The sequence below is a fragment of the Balaenoptera physalus genome (assembly GCF_965194825.1).
Source record: "Balaenoptera physalus genome assembly, chromosome: Y".
Taxonomy (NCBI): Eukaryota; Metazoa; Chordata; class Mammalia; order Artiodactyla; family Balaenopteridae; genus Balaenoptera; species Balaenoptera physalus.
Window position 1 is genome coordinate 8904831 of NC_138904.1, and position 20691 is coordinate 8925521.

The following is a 20691-nucleotide window of genomic DNA, read 5'->3' on the forward strand; positions in this document are numbered from 1 at the left end:
CATACCTGCACACACATACAAACACACACAGACGGCTTACTGTGATTCAGTGCAAAGCCTATAACAGCACACAGACACACACACTCACACACACATGGTTGTGACTCAATGCAGTCTATACCAGCACACACACTCACACAACTGACTGTGACTCAATACACAGTCTATACCAGCACATACACATACACACATACACGGCTCAGTGCAACTCAATGCACCATTCTTACTGGCATATACAAACACACATACACCTCACTGTGACTCAATGCACAGCCTGCACCAGCACACACACACACACACCTGTGACTCAACACGCAACCTGTACCACACACACACACCCACACATACCTGTGACTCAATGCGCAGCATATACCAGCACACACACACACACACACACACTTCACTGTGACTCTATGGTCTGCCTATAGCAGCACACACAGACACACAACCCTCACTGTGACTCATTACACAACCTATACCAGCGTGCTGACACACACACCCACACGGCATTGTGACTCAATGCACTATGTATACCAGCACACATGCACACACACACACCTCACTGTGACACAATGCACAGCCTGTACCAGCACACACATATACACACACGGCTCACTGTGACTCAATGCACCATCCATACATGACACACACACACATAAAAACAGACACAGACGGCTCACTGTGATTTAGGGCAAAACCTTTAACAGCACAGAGACACAGACACTCACACACACAGCTGTGTTGCAATGCACAGTCTATACCAACACACACACACAGACTATAACTCAATACACAGTCTACGCCAGCACATATACACACTCACACGGTTCAGTGTAACTCAATGCACCATCCATACCAGTACATACACACACACACACATACCTCAGTGTGACTCAATGCTCAGACTATACCAGCACACAGACACACGGCTCACTGTGACTCAATGCACAACGTATGCCTTCTAACACATATGGCTCACTGTGACTCAATGAAGAGTCTATACCAACACACACACTCACCTCACTGTGTTTCAATGTGCAGACTGCAACTGCACACACACACACACACCTATGACTCAATGCGCAGCCTATACCAGCACACACGCACACACACCTCACTGTGACTCAATGGTCAGCATATAGCAGCACACACAGACACACACACCTCTCACTGTGACTCAATGCACAGCCTATACCAGCGTGCAGACACACACACATGGCACTCTGACTCAATGCACTATCTATACAAGCACACTCGCACACACACCTCAGTGTGACTCAATGCAAAGCCTGTAACAGTACACACACATACATACACACACACAGACACACACAAAGCTGTGACTCAATGCACACCCTAAACCAGCACATACACACACCCTAATATAACACAATGCACAGCCTATACCAGCAAACACACACACACGCACAGATACAGGGCTCACTGTGACTTGATACACAGCCTATACCAGAACACACACAAACACAAACACGCACTCACACATGGCTCACTGTGACACAATGAATCACCTATACCAGCACACAGACACACACACTGCTCACTGTGATTCAATGAACCATCCATATCGGCACACACATACAAACACACACAGAAGGCTCACTGTGACTCAGTGCAAAGCCTATAACAGCACACAGACACACACACTCACACACACACAACTGTGACTCATTGCACAGTCTATACCAGCACACACACACACACACACACACACCTGACTGTGACTCAACACACAGTCTATACACGGCTCAGTGCAACTCAATGTACCGTCCATACCAGCACATACAAACACACACACACCTCACTGTGACTGAATGAGCAGCCTATACCAGCACACACACACACACACACACACATCACTGAGACACAATGGTCAGCCTATAGTAGCACACACAGACACACACACCCCTCACTGTGACTCAATACACAGCCTATACCAGCTTACAGACACACACACACACACGGCATGGTGACTCAATGCACTATCTATACCAGCACACATGCACATACACACACCTCAGTGTGACTCAATGCATAGCCTGTACCAGCACACACACACACACACACGGCAAACTGTGACTCAATGCACCGTCCATAACTGCACACACACACATAAAAACACACAAAGACGTCTCACTGTGATTCAGGGCAAAGCTTATAACAGCACACAGACACACACACTCACACACACACAGCTGTGACTCAATGCACATTCTATAGCAGCACATACACACACACACACGGCTCAGAGTAACTTAATGCACCATCCATACCAGCACATACACATACACACACACAACTCAGTGTGACTCAATGCTCAGACTATACCAGCACACAGACACACGGCTCACTGTGACTCAATGCACAGCCTATGCCATCACACACACGGCTCACTCTGACTCAATGAAGAGTCTATACTGACACACACACACACACCTTACTGTGCATCACTGAACAGCCTGCACCAGCACACACACACACACACCTGTGACTCAATGCCAAGGCTGTACCAGCACACACACACACCCCCATCACTGTGACTTAACGGTCAGCCTATAGCAGCACACACAGACACACACACCCCTCACTCTGACTCAATACACAGCCTATACCAGCGTGCAGACACACACACACACACATGGCACTGTGACTCAATGCACTATCTATACCAGCACACCCGCACACACACCTCAGTGTGACTCAATGCACAGCCTGTACAAACACACACGGGTGACTGTGACTCAGTGCACAGTCTATACCAGCACACACACACACACACACACAAGAACAGCTCACTGCGACTGAATGTGCAGCCTAGGCAAGCACACACATATGGCTCACTGTCACTCAATGCAGATTCTACACCAGGACACACAAACACACACACACACACACAAACATGGCTAAACACTGACTCCATGAACATTCTATACAAGCACACACACACACCCCAATGTGACTTAATGCACAGTCTATACCTGTGTACACACACACACACGGCTGAGTGTGATTCAATGCAGTCTATACCAGCACACAGAACCACAAAACACACCTGACTGTGACTCAATGCACAGTCTATAAGCAACACATACACACATGCACCTGACTGTGACTCAATGCTCAGAATATACCAGCACACACACACACGGTTCACTGTGACTCAATGCAGGGTCTATACCAGCACACACACACACACACACACACACACACACACACACATCGCTGACTGTGACTCAATGCACCACCCGTACCTGCACATACACACACACACACAGGTCAATGTGACTCAGTCCACAGCCTATACCAGCACTCACACACACACACCTCACTGTGACTCAATACACAGTCTATACCATCATGCACACACACACACACGGCACACTGTGACTCCTTGCACAGTCTATACCAGCACACAGACACAGACAAACACACCTGACTGTGACTCAATTCAGGGTCTATACCAGCACACACACAGTCACACACATGGCTGTGAGTCAATGCACAGTCTATACCAGCACAAACACACACGGGTTACTGTGACTCAATGCACAGCCTATACCAGCACACACACATGCACACACACACACATGAATCACTGTGACTCAATGCACAGATTCTTATGGCACACACACACACAAACACACGCACCTCACTGTGGCTCAATGCTCAGCCTATACCAGCACACACATACACAAACACTCCTAACTGTGACCGAATGCACAGCCTATACCAGCGTGCACAAACACACACACGGGTGACTGTGACTCAATGCATCCTCCATACCTGCACACACACACACACACACACACGAGGGACTGTGAGTAAGTGCACAGCCTATACCAGCACACACACACACACACCCACAGACACTCAAGAAAAGCTCACTGAGACTTAATGCACAGTCTATACCAGCACACACACGGCTCCCTGTGACTCAGGGTAAAATCTATACCAGCACACACACACACACACACACACACACCCATAGCTCATTGTGACTCAATGCAAAGCATATACCAGCAGATGCACACACACATTCACCTCATTCTGACTCAAAGTCAGCCTATACCAGTGCACACACACACACATACACACAAATGACTGACTGAGACTCAATGTACAGTCTATTCCAGCACACACACACACACACAAACACCTGTGACTCAATGCACAGTCTATACCAGCACACACTCACACACACACACACATGCACACATCTCAATGTGGCTCAATGCCCAGTCAATACCTGCACACACACACACACACACACACATCTGTAACTCAATGCACAGCCTATACCGGCACACAGACATGCCTCACTGTGACTCAATGCTCAGCCTATACCAGCACACACACACACTCAAACACACACTCACAGCTCATGGAGACTCACTGCAGAGCCTATACCACAACATATACACACACACACATACACAGACACACACCTCACTGTGACTCAATGCTCAGGCTATACCAGCACAGACACACAAACAGCTACTGTGACTCAATGCACAGCCTACACCAAGACAAACACACGCACACATACATGGCTCAATGTGACTCCGTGCACAGTCTATACCAGCAGAAACACACAGACATGGCTCACTGTGACTCAAAGCATAGCCTAAATTAGCACCCGTGCACACACACACACACACACACACTGTTCACTGTGATTCAATGCACCATCCTTACTTGCACACACATACAAACACACACAGACGGCTCACTCTGATTCAGTGCAAAGCCTATACGAGCACACACACACACACAACTGACTGTGACTCAATACAGTCTATACCAGCACATACACACACACACACACCTCACTGTGACTCAATGCACAGCCTGCACCAGCACACACACACACACATATACCTGTGACTCAATGCACAACATATAACAGCACACACACACACTCCCCTCACTGTGACTCAATACACACCCTAAACCAGCTTGCAGATACACACACACACGGCACTGTGACTCAATGCACTATCTATACCAGCGCACCTGCACACACCCACACATCAGTGTGACTCAATGCATGGCATGTACACACACACACGGGTGACTGTGACTCAGTGCAGAGCTTATACCAGCACACACACACACACACACATGCACGCATATGTTACTGTGAATAAATGCACAAACTATACCAGCACACACACACACGCATGCACACACACCTGACTCTGACACAATGCAGAGTCTATACCAGCACATACAGACACACACAGGTCCAGCTCAGTGTGACTCAATGCATTATCCATACCAGCACATACACACATACACACACTCGGCTCATTGTGGCTCAACACAAAGTTTATATGTGCACACACACACACAAACCTGTGACTCAATGCTCAGCCTATACCAACACACACACACACACATGCATGGCTCAGTGTGACTCAATGCACAGCATATACCAGACCACACAAACAAACACAGCTCACTGTGACTCAGTGCACAGCCTATACCAGCACACACGCACACAAACACACCTGACTGTGATTCCATGCACAGTCTATAAGTCGCACACACACACACACACACACATGCAACTCACTGTGACTCAATGCTCAGGCTATACCTGAGCACTCCCAAACGGCTCACTATGAGTCAATGAGCAGCTTATGCCAGCACACACACATGGCTCACTGTGACTCAATGCAGAGTCTCTACCAGCACACACAGATGCAGACACACACACACACCCCACTGTGACTCAATGCACAGTCTATACCTGCATACACACACACACACACACACGGCTGATTGTGACTCAGTGCAGTCTATACCAGCACACAGAAACACAAAACACAGCTGACTGTGACTCAATGCACAGTCTATAAGCAGCACATACACACACGCACCTCACTGTGACTCAATGCTCAGACTATACCAGCACACACACACACAGCTCACTGTGATTCAATGCAGGGTCTATACCAGCACACACACACACACACAGAGACACGGCTCAGTGTGATTCAATGCTCTTTCCATACCAGCAGATACACACACACAAACAAAAACACATGCACACGTCTCACTGTGGCTCAATGCCCGATCAATACCTGCACACACACACACACACACACATATTCACACCTCTGTGACTCAATGCATAGCCTATACCGGCACACACCCAGGCCTCACTGTGACTCAATGCTCAGCCTATACCAGCACACACACACACAGAAACACACACTCACAGCTCACGGTGACTCATTGCAGAGCCTATACCACAACACATACACACACACAAATACGCAGACACACACCTCACTGTGACTCAATGCTCAGCCTATACGAGCACAGACACACACACCTACTGTGACTCACTGCACAGTCTATACCAGCACAAACACACACACACATGGCTCACTGTGACTCAAGGCACAGCCTAAATTAACACCCGTGCACACACACACACACACACACACACACTGCTCACTCTGATTCAATGCACCGTCCATACCTGCACACACATACAAACACACACAGACGGCTTACTGTGATTCAGTGCAAAGCCTATAACAGCACACAGACACACACACTCACACACACATGGTTGTGACTCAATGCAGTCTATACCAGCACACACACTCACACAACTGACTGTGACTCAATACACAGTCTATACCAGCACATACACATACACACATACACGGCTCAGTGCAACTCAATGCACCATTCTTACTGGCACATACAAACACACATACACCTCACTGTGACTCAATGCACAGCCTGCACCAGCACACACACACACACACCTGTGACTCAACACGCAACCTGTACCACACACACACACCCACACATACCTGTGACTCAATGCGCAGCATATACCAGCACACACACACACACACACTTCACTGTGACTCTACGGTCTGCCTATAGCAACACACACAGACACACAACCCTCACTGTGACTCATTACACAACCTATACCAGCGTGCTGACACACACACCCACACGGCATTGTGACTCAATGCACTATGTATACCAGCACACATGCACACACACACACCTCACTGTGACACAATGCACAGCCTGTACCAGCACACACATATACACACACGGCTCACTGTGACTCAATGCACCATCCATACATGACACACACACACATAAAAACAGACACAGACGGCTCACTGTGATTTAGGGCAAAACCTTTAACAGCACAGAGACACAGACACTCACACACACAGCTGTGTTGCAATGCACAGTCTATACCAGCACACACACACAGACTATAACTCAATACACAGTCTACGCCAGCACATATACACACTCACACGGTTCAGTGTAACTCAATGCACCATCCATACCAGTACATACACACACACACACATACCTCAGTGTGACTCAATGCTCAGACTATACCAGCACACAGACACACGGCTCACTGTGACTCAATGCACAACGTATGCCTTCTAACACATATGGCTCACTGTGACTCAATGAAGAGTCTATACCAACACACACACTCACCTCACTGTGTTTCAATGTGCAGACTGCAACTGCACACACACACACACACCTATGACTCAATGCGCAGCCTATACCAGCACACACGCACACACACCTCACTGTGACTCAATGGTCAGCATATAGCAGCACACACAGACACACACACCTCTCACTGTGACTCAATGCACAGCCTATACCAGCGTGCAGACACACACACATGGCACTCTGACTCAATGCACTATCTATACAAGCACACTCGCACACACACCTCAGTGTGACTCAATGCAAAGCCTGTAACAGTACACACACATACATACACACACACAGACACACACAAAGCTGTGACTCAATGCACACCCTAAACCAGCACATACACACACCCTAATATAACTCAATGCACAGCCTATACCAGCACACACACACACACGCACAGATACAGGGCTCAATGTGACTTGATACACAGCCTATACCAGAACACACACAAACACAAACACGCACTCACACATGGCTCACTGTGACACAATGAATCACCTATACCAGCACACAGACACACACACTGCTCACTGTGATTCAATGAACCATCCATATCTGCACACACATACAAACACACACAGAAGGCTCACTGTGACTCAGTGCAAAGCCTATAACAGCACACAGACACACACACTCACACACACACAACTGTGACTCATTGCACAGTCTATACCAGCACACACACACACACACACACACACCTGACTGTGACTCAACACACAGTCTATACACGGCTCAGTGCAACTCAATGTACCGTCCATACCAGCACATACAAACACACACACACCTCACTGTGACTCAATGAGCAGCCTATACCAGCACACACACACACACACACACACATCACTGTGACACAATGGTCAGCCTATAGTAGCACACACAGACACACACACCCCTCACTGTGACTCAATACACAGCCTATACCAGCTTACAGACACACACACACACACGGCACGGTGACTCAATGCACTATCTATACCAGCACACATGCACATACACACGCCTCAGTGTGACTCAATGCATAGCCTGTACCAGCACACACACACACACACACTGCAAACTGTGACTCAATGCACCGTCCATAACTGCACACACACACATAAAAACACACAAAGACGTCTCACTGTGATTCAGGGCAAAGCTTATAACAGCACACAGACACACACACTCACACACACACAGCTGTGACTCAATGCACATTCTATAGCAGCACATACACACACACACACGGCTCAGAGTAACTTAATGCACCATCCATACCAGCACATACACATACACACACACAACTCAGTGTGACTCAATGCTCAGACTATACCAGCACACAGACACACGGCTCACTGTGACTCAATGCACAGCCTATGCCATCACACACACGGCTCACTCTGACTCAATGAAGAGTCTATACTGACACACACACACACACCTTACTGTGCATCACTGAACAGCCTGCACCAGCACACACACACACACACCTGTGACTCAATGCCAAGCCTGTACCAGCACACACACACACCCCCATCACTGTGACTTAACGGTCAGCCTATAGCAGCACACACAGACACACACACCCCTCACTCTGACTCAATACACAGCCTATACCAGCGTGCAGACACACACACACTCACATGGCACTGTGACTCAATGCACTATCTATACCAGCACACCCGCACACACACCTCAGTGTGACTCAATGCACAGCCTGTACAAACACACACGGGTGACTGTGACTCAGTGCACAGTCTATACCAGCACACACACACACACACACACAAGAACAGCTCACTGCGACTGAATGTGCAGCCTAGGCAAGCACACACATATGGCTCACTGTCACTCAATGCAGATTCTACACCAGGACACACAAACACACACACACAAACATGGCTAAACACTGACTCCATGAACATTCTATACAAGCACACACACACACGCCAATGTGACTTAATGCACAGTCTATACCTGTGTACACACACACACACGGCTGAGTGTGATTCAATGCAGTCTATACCAGCACACAGAACCACAAAACACACCTGACTGTGACTCAATGCACAGTCTATAAGCAACACATACACACATGCACCTGACTGTGACTCAATGCTCAGAATATACCAGCACACACACACACGGTTCACTGTGACTCAATGCAGGGTCTATACCAGCACACACACACACACACACACACACACACACACACACACATCGCTGACTGTGACTCAATGCACCACCCTTACCTGCACATACACACACACACACAGGTCAATGTGACTCAGTCCACAGCCTATACCAGCACTCACACACACACACCTCACTGTGACTCAATACACAGTCTATACCATCATGCACACACACACACACGGCACACTGTGACTCCATGCACAGTCTATACCAGCACACAGACACAGACAAACACACCTGACTGTGACTCAATTCAGGGTCTATACCAGCACACACACAGTCACACACATGGCTGTGAGTCAATGCACAGTCTATACCAGCACAAACACACACGGGTTACTGTGACTCAATGCACAGCCTATACCAGCACACACACATGCACACACACACACATGAATCACTGTGACTCAATGCACAGATTCTTATGGCACACACACACACAAACACACGCACCTCACTGTGGCTCAATGCTCAGCCTATACCAGCACACACATACACAAACACTCCTAACTGTGACCGAATGCACAGCCTATAACAGCGTGCACAAACACACACACGGGTGACTGTGACTCAATGCATCCTCCATACCTGCACACACACACACACACACGAGGGACTGTGAGTAAGTGCACAGCCTATACCAGCACACACACACACACACCCACAGACACTCAAGAAAAGCTCACTGAGACTTAATGCACAGTCTATACCAGCACACACACGGCTCCCTGTGACTCAGGGTAAAATCTATACCAGCACACACACACACACACACACACACACCCATAGCTCATTGTGACTCAATGCAAAGCATATACCAGCAGATGCACACACACATTCACCTCATTCTGACTCAAAGTCAGCCTATACCAGTGCACACACACACACATACACACAAATGACTGACTGAGACTCAATGTACAGTCTATTCCAGCACACACACACACACACAAACACCTGTGACTCAATGCACAGTCTATACCAGCACACACTCACACACACACACACATGCACACATCTCAATGTGGCTCAATGCCCAGTCAATACCTGCACACACACACACACACACACATCTGTAACTCAATGCACAGCCTATACCGGCACACAGACATGCCTCACTGTGACTCAATGCTCAGCCTATACCAGCACACACACACACTCAAACACACACTCACAGCTCATGGAGACTCACTGCAGAGCCTATACCACAACACATACACACACACACACACAGACACACACCTCACTGTGACTCAATGCTCAGGCTATACCAGCACAGACACACAAACAGCTACTGTGACTCAATGCACAGCCTACACCAAGACAAACACACGCACACATACATGGCTCAATGTGACTCCGTGCACAGTCTATACCAGCAGAAACACACAGACATGGCTCACTGTGACTCAAAGCATAGCCTAAATTAGCACCCGTGCACACACACACACACACACACACTGTTCACTGTGATTCAATGCACCATCCTTACTTGCACACACATACAAACACACACAGACGGCTCACTCTGATTCAGTGCAAAGCCTATACGAGCACACACACACACACAACTGACTGTGACTCAATACAGAGTCTATACCAGCACATACACACACACACACACCTCACTGTGACTCAATGCACAGCCTGCACCAGCACACACACACACACATATACCTGTGACTCAATGCACAACATATAACACCACACACACACACTCCCCTCACTGTGACTCAATACACACCCTAAACCAGCTTGCAGATACACACACACACGGCACTGTGACTCAATGCACTATCTATACCAGCACACCTGCACACACCCACACATCAGTGTGACTGAATGCATGGCATGTACACACACACACGGGTGACTGTGACTCAGTGCAGAGCTTATACCAGCACACACACACACACACATGCACGCATATGTTACTGTGAATAAATGCACAAACTATACCAGCACACACACACACGCATGCACACACACCTGACTCTGACACAATGCAGAGTCTATACCAGCACATACAGACACACACAGGTCCAGCTCAGTGTGACTCAATGCATTATCCATACCAGCACATACACACATACACACACTCGGCTCATTGTGGCTCAACACAAAGTTTATATGTGCACACACACACACAAACCTGTGACTCAATGCTCAGCCTATACCAACACACACAGACACACATGCATGGCTCAGTGTGACTCAATGCACAGCATATACCAGACCACACAAACAAACACAGCTCACTGTGACTCAGTGCACAGCCTATACCAGCACACACGCACACAAACACACCTGACTGTGATTCCATGCACAGTCTATAAGTCGCACACACACACACACACACATGCAACTCACTGTGACTCAATGCTCAGGCTATACCTGAGCACTCCCAAACGGCTCACTATGAGTCAATGAGCAGCTTATGCCAGCACACACACATGGCTCACTGTGACTCAATGCAGAGTCTCTACCAGCACACACAGATGCAGACACACACACACACCCCACTGTGACTCAATGCACAGTCTATACCTGCATACACACACACACACACACACGGCTGATTGTGACTCAGTGCAGTCTATACCAGCACACAGAAACACAAAACACAGCTGACTGTGACTCAATGCACAGTCTATAAGCAGCACATACACACACGCACCTCACTGTGACTCAATGCTCAGACTATACCAGCACACACACACACAGCTCACTGTGACTCAATGCAGGGTCTATACCAGCACACACACACACACACAGAGACACGGCTCAGTGTGATTCAATGCTCTTTCCATACCAGCAGATACACACACACAAACAAAAACACATGCACACGTCTCACTGTGGCTCAATGCCCGATCAATACCTGCACACACACACACACACACACATATTCACACCTCTGTGACTCAATGCATAGCCTATACCGGCACACACCCAGGCCTCACTGTGACTCAATGCTCAGCCTATACCAGCACACACACACACAGAAACACACACTCACAGCTCACGGTGACTCATTGCAGAGCCTATACCACAACACATACACACACACAAATACGCAGACACACACCTCACTGTGACTCAATGCTCAGCCTATACGAGCACAGACACACACACCTACTGTGACTCACTGCACAGTCTATACCAGCACAAACACACACACACATGGCTCACTGTGACTCAAGGCACAGCCTAAATTAACACCCGTGCACACACACACACACACACACACACACTGCTCACTCTGATTCAATGCACCGTCCATACCTGCACACACATACAAACACACACAGACGGCTTACTGTGATTCAGTGCAAAGCCTATAACAGCACACAGACACACACACTCACACACACATGGTTGTGACTCAATGCAGTCTATACCAGCACACACACTCACACAACTGACTGTGACTCAATACACAGTCTATACCAGCACATACACATACACACATACACGGCTCAGTGCAACTCAATGCACCATTCTTACTGGCACATACAAACACACATACACCTCACTGTGACTCAATGCACAGCCTGCACCAGCACACACACACACACACCTGTGACTCAACACGCAACCTGTACCACACACACACACCCACACATACCTGTGACTCAATGCGCAGCATATACCAGCACACACACACACACACACTTCACTGTGAATCTATGGTCTGACTATAGCAGCACACACAGACACACAACCCTCACTGTGACTCATTACACAACCTATACCAGCGTGCTGACACACACACCCACACGGCATTGTGACTCAATGCACTATGTATACCAGCACACATGCACACACACACACCTCACTGTGACACAATGCACAGCCTGTACCAGCACACACATATACACACACGGCTCACTGTGACTCAATGCACCATCCATACATGACACACACACACATAAAAACAGACACAGACGGCTCACTGTGATTTAGGGCAAAACCTTTAACAGCACAGAGACACAGACACTCACACACACAGCTGTGTTGCAATGCACAGTCTATACCAGCACACACACACAGACTATAACTCAATACACAGTCTACGCCAGCACATATACACACTCACACGGTTCAGTGTAACTCAATGCACCATCCATACCAGTACATACACACACACACACATACCTCAGTGTGACTCAATGCTCAGACTATACCAGCACACAGACACACGGCTCACTGTGACTCAATGCACAACGTATGCCTTCTAACACATATGGCTCACTGTGACTCAATGAAGAGTCTATACCAACACACACACTCACCTCACTGTGTTTCAATGTGCAGACTGCAACTGCACACACACACACACACCTATGACTCAATGCGCAGCCTATACCAGCACACACGTACACACACCTCACTGTGACTCAATGGTCAGCATATAGCAGCACACACAGACACACACACCTCTCACTGTGACTCAATGCACAGCCTATACCAGCGTGCAGACACACACACATGGCACTCTGACTCAATGCACTATCTATACAAGCACACTCGCACACACACCTCAGTGTGACTCAATGCAAAGCCTGTAACAGTACACACACATACATACACACACACAGACACACACAAAGCTGTGACTCAATGCACACCCTAAACCAGCACATACACACACCCTAATATAACTCAATGCACAGCCTATACCAGCACACACACACACACGCACAGATACAGGGCTCAATGTGACTTGATACACAGCCTATACCAGAACACACACAAACACAAACACGCACTCACACATGGCTCACTGTGACACAATGAATCACCTATACCAGCACACAGACACACACACTGCTCACTGTGATTCAATGAACCATCCATATCTGCACACACATACAAACACACACAGAAGGCTCACTGTGACTCAGTGCAAAGCCTATAACAGCACACAGACACACACACTCACACACACACAACTGTGACTCATTGCACAGTCTATACCAGCACACACACACACACACACACACACCTGACTGTGACTCAACACACAGTCTATACACGGCTCAGTGCAACTCAATGTACCGTCCATACCAGCACATACAAACACACACACACCTCACTGTGACTCAATGAGCAGCCTATACCAGCACACACACACACACACACACACATCACTGTGACACAATGGTCAGCCTATAGTAGCACACACAGACACACACACCCCTCACTGTGACTCAATACACAGCCTATACCAGCTTACAGACACACACACACACACGGCACGGTGACTCAATGCACTATCTATACCAGCACACATGCACATACACACGCCTCAGTGTGACTCAATGCATAGCCTGTACCAGCACACACACACACACACACTGCAAACTGTGACTCAATGCACCGTCCATAACTGCACACACACACATAAAAACACACAAAGACGTCTCACTGTGATTCAGGGCAAAGCTTATAACAGCACACAGACACACACACTCACACACACACAGCTGTGACTCAATGCACATTCTATAGCAGCACATACACACACACACACGGCTCAGAGTAACTTAATGCACCATCCATACCAGCACATACACATACACACACACAACTCAGTGTGACTCAATGCTCAGACTATACCAGCACACAGACACACGGCTCACTGTGACTCAATGCACAGCCTATGCCATCACACACACGGCTCACTCTGACTCAATGAAGAGTCTATACTGACACACACACACACACCTTACTGTGCATCACTGAACAGCCTGCACCAGCACACACACACACACACCTGTGACTCAATGCCAAGCCTGTACCAGCACACACACACACCCCCATCACTGTGACTTAACGGTCAGCCTATAGCAGCACACACAGACACACACACCCCTCACTCTGACTCAATACACAGCCTATACCAGCGTGCAGACACACACACACTCACATGGCACTGTGACTCAATGCACTATCTATACCAGCACACCCGCACACACACCTCAGTGTGACTCAATGCACAGCCTGTACAAACACACACGGGTGACTGTGACTCAGTGCACAGTCTATACCAGCACACACACACACACACACACAAGAACAGCTCACTGCGACTGAATGTGCAGCCTAGGCAAGCACACACATATGGCTCACTGTCACTCAATGCAGATTCTACACCAGGACACACAAACACACACACACAAACATGGCTAAACACTGACTCCATGAACATTCTATACAAGCACACACACACACCCCAATGTGACTTAATGCACAGTCTATACCTGTGTACACACACACACACGGCTGAGTGTGATTCAATGCAGTCTATACCAGCACACAGAACCACAAAACACACCTGACTGTGACTCAATGCACAGTCTATAAGCAACACATACACACATGCACCTGACTGTGACTCAATGCTCAGAATATACCAGCACACACACACACGGTTCACTGTGACTCAATGCAGGGTCTATACCAGCACACACACACACACACACACACACACACACACACATCGCTGACTGTGACTCAATGCACCACCCGTACCTGCACATACACACACACACACAGGTCAATGTGACTCAGTCCACAGCCTATACCAGCACTCACACACACACACCTCACTGTGACTCAATACACAGTCTATACCATCATGCACACACACACACACGGCACACTGTGACTCCATGCACAGTCTATACCAGCACACAGACACAGACAAACACACCTGACTGTGACTCAATTCAGGGTCTATACCAGCACACACACAGTCACACACATGGCTGTGAGTCAATGCACAGTCTATACCAGCACAAACACACACGGGTTACTGTGACTCAATGCACAGCCTATACCAGCACACACACATGCACACACACACACATGAATCACTGTGACTCAATGCACAGATTCTTATGGCACACACACACACAAACACACGCACCTCACTGTGGCTCAATGCTCAGCCTATACCAGCACACACATACACAAACACTCCTAACTGTGACCGAATGCACAGCCTATAACAGCGTGCACAAACACACACACGGGTGACTGTGACTCAATGCATCCTCCATACCTGCACACACACACACACACACGAGGGACTGTGAGTAAGTGCACAGCCTATACCAGCACACACACACACACACCCACAGACACTCAAGAAAAGCTCACTGAGACTTAATGCACAGTCTATACCAGCACACACACGGCTCCCTGTGACTCAGGGTAAAATCTATACCAGCACACACACACACACACACACACACACCCATAGCTCATTGTGACTCAATGCAAAGCATATACCAGCAGATGCACACACACATTCACCTCATTCTGACTCAAAGTCAGCCTATACCAGTGCACACACACACACATACACACAAATGACTGACTGAGACTCAATGTACAGTCTATTCCAGCACACACACACACACACAAACACCTGTGACTCAATGCACAGTCTATACCAGCACACACTCACACACACACACACATGCACACATCTCAATGTGGCTCAATGCCCAGTCAATACCTGCACACACACACACACACACACATCTGTAACTCAATGCACAGCCTATACCGGCACACAGACATGCCTCACTGTGACTCAATGCTCAGCCTATACCAGCACACACACACACTCAAACACACACTCACAGCTCATGGAGACTCACTGCAGAGCCTATACCACAACACACACACACACACACATACACAGACACACACCTCACTGTGACTCAATGCTCAGGCTATACCAGCACAGACACACAAACAGCTACTGTGACTCAATGCACAGCCTACACCAAGACAAACACACGCACACATACATGGCTCAATGTGACTCCGTGCACAGTCTATACCAGCAGAAACACACAGACATGGCTCACTGTGACTCAAAGCATAGCCTAAATTAGCACCCGTGCACACACACACACACACACACTGTTCACTGTGATTCAATGCACCATCCTTACTTGCACACACATACAAACACACACAGACGGCTCACTCTGATTCAGTGCAAAGCCTATACGAGCACACACACACACACAACTGACTGTGACTCAATACAGAGTCTATACCAGCACATACACACACACACACACCTCACTGTGACTCAATGCACAGCCTGCACCAGCACACACACACACACATATACCTGTGACTCAATGCACAACATATAACACCACACACACACACTCCCCTCACTGTGACTCAATACACACCCTAAACCAGCTTGCAGATACACACACACACGGCACTGTGACTCAATGCACTATCTATACCAGCACACCTGCACACACCCACACATCAGTGTGACTGAATGCATGGCATGTACACACACACACGGGTGACTGTGACTCAGTGCAGAGCTTATACCAGCACACACACACACACACATGCACGCATATGTTACTGTGAATAAATGCACAAACTATACCAGCACACACACACACGCATGCACACACACCTGACTCTGACACAATGCAGAGTCTATACCAGCACATACAGACACACACAGGTCCAGCTCAGTGTGACTCAATGCATTATCCATACCAGCACATACACACATACACACACTCGGCTCATTGTGGCTCAACACAAAGTTTATATGTGCACACACACACACAAACCTGTGACTCAATGCTCAGCCTATACCAACACACACAGACACACATGCATGGCTCAGTGTGACTCAATGCACAGCATATACCAGACCACACAAACAAACACAGCTCACTGTGACTCAGTGCACAGCCTATACCAGCACACACGCACACAAACACACCTGACTGTGATTCCATGCACAGTCTATAAGTCGCACACACACACACACACACATGCAACTCACTGTGACTCAATGCTCAGGCTATACCTGAGCACTCCCAAACGGCTCACTATGAGTCAATGAGCAGCTTATGCCAGCACACACACATGGCTCACTGTGACTCAATGCAGAGTCTCTACCAGCACACACAGATGCAGACACACACACACACCCCACTGTGACTCAATGCACAGTCTATACCTGCATACACACACACACACACACACGGCTGATTGTGACTCAGTGCAGTCTATACCAGCACACAGAAACACAAAACACAGCTGACTGTGACTCAATGCACAGTCTATAAGCAGCACATACACACACGCACCTCACTGTGACTCAATGCTCAGACTATACCAGCACACACACACACAGCTCACTGTGACTCAATGCAGGGTCTATACCAGCACACACACACACACACAGAGACACGGCTCAGTGTGATTCAATGCTCTTTCCATACCAGCAGATACACACACACAAACAAAAACACATGCACACGTCTCACTGTGGCTCAATGCCCGATCAATACCTGCACACACACACACACACACACATATTCACACCTCTGTGACTCAATGCATAGCCTATACCGGCACACACCCAGGCCTCACTGTGACTCAATGCTCAGCCTATACCAGCACACACACACACAGAAACACACACTCACAGCTCACGGTGACTCATTGCAGAGCCTATACCACAACACATACACACACACAAATACGCAGACACACACCTCACTGTGACTCAATGCTCAGCCTATACGAGCACAGACACACACACCTACTGTGACTCACTGCACAGTCTATACCAGCACAAACACACACACACATGGCTCACTGTGACTCAAGGCACAGCCTAAATTAACACCCGTGCACACACACACACACACACACACACACTGCTCACTCTGATTCAATGCACCGTCCATACCTGCACACACATACAAACACACACAGACGGCTTACTGTGATTCAGTGCAAAGCCTATAACAGCACACAGACACACACACTCACACACACATGGTTGTGACTCAATGCAGTCTATACCAGCACACACACTCACACAACTGACTGTGACTCAATACACAGTCTATACCAGCACATACACATACACACATACACGGCTCAGTGCAACTCAATGCACCATTCTTACTGGCACATACAAACACACATACACCTCACTGTGACTCAATGCACAGCCTGCACCAGCACACACACACACACACCTGTGACTCAACACGCAACCTGTACCACACACACACACCCACACATACCTGTGACTCAATGCGCAGCATATACCAGCACACACACACACACACACTTCACTGTGACTCTATGGTCTGACTATAGCAGCACACACAGACACACAACCCTCACTGTGACTCATTACACAACCTATACCAGCGTGCTGACACACACACCCACACGGCATTGTGACTCAATGCACTATGTATACCAGCACACATGCACACACACACACCTCACTGTGACACAATGCACAGCCTGTACCAGCACACACATATACACACACGGCTCACTGTGACTCAATGCACCATCCATACATGACACACACACACATCAAAACAGACACAGACGGCTCACTGTGATTTAGGGCAAAACCTTTAACAGCACAGAGACACAGACACTCACACACACAGCTGTGTTGCAATGCACAGTCTATACCAGCACACACACACAGACTATAACTCAATACACAGTCTACGCCAGCACATATACACACTCACACGGTTCAGTGTAACTCAATGCACCATCCATACCAGTACATACACACACACACACATACCTCAGTGTGACTCAATGCTCAGACTATACCAGCACACAGACACACGGCTCACTGTGACTCAATGCACAACGTATGCCTTCTAACACATATGGCTCACTGTGACTCAATGAAGAGTCTATACCAACACACACACTCACCTCACTGTGTTTCAATGTGCAGACTGCAACTGCACACACACACACACACCTATGACTCAATGCGCAGCCTATACCAGCACACACGCACACACACCTCACTGTGACTCAATGGTCAGCATATAGCAGCACACACAGACACACACACCTCTCACTGTGACTCAATGCACAGCCTATACCAGCGTGCAGACACACACACATGGCACTCTG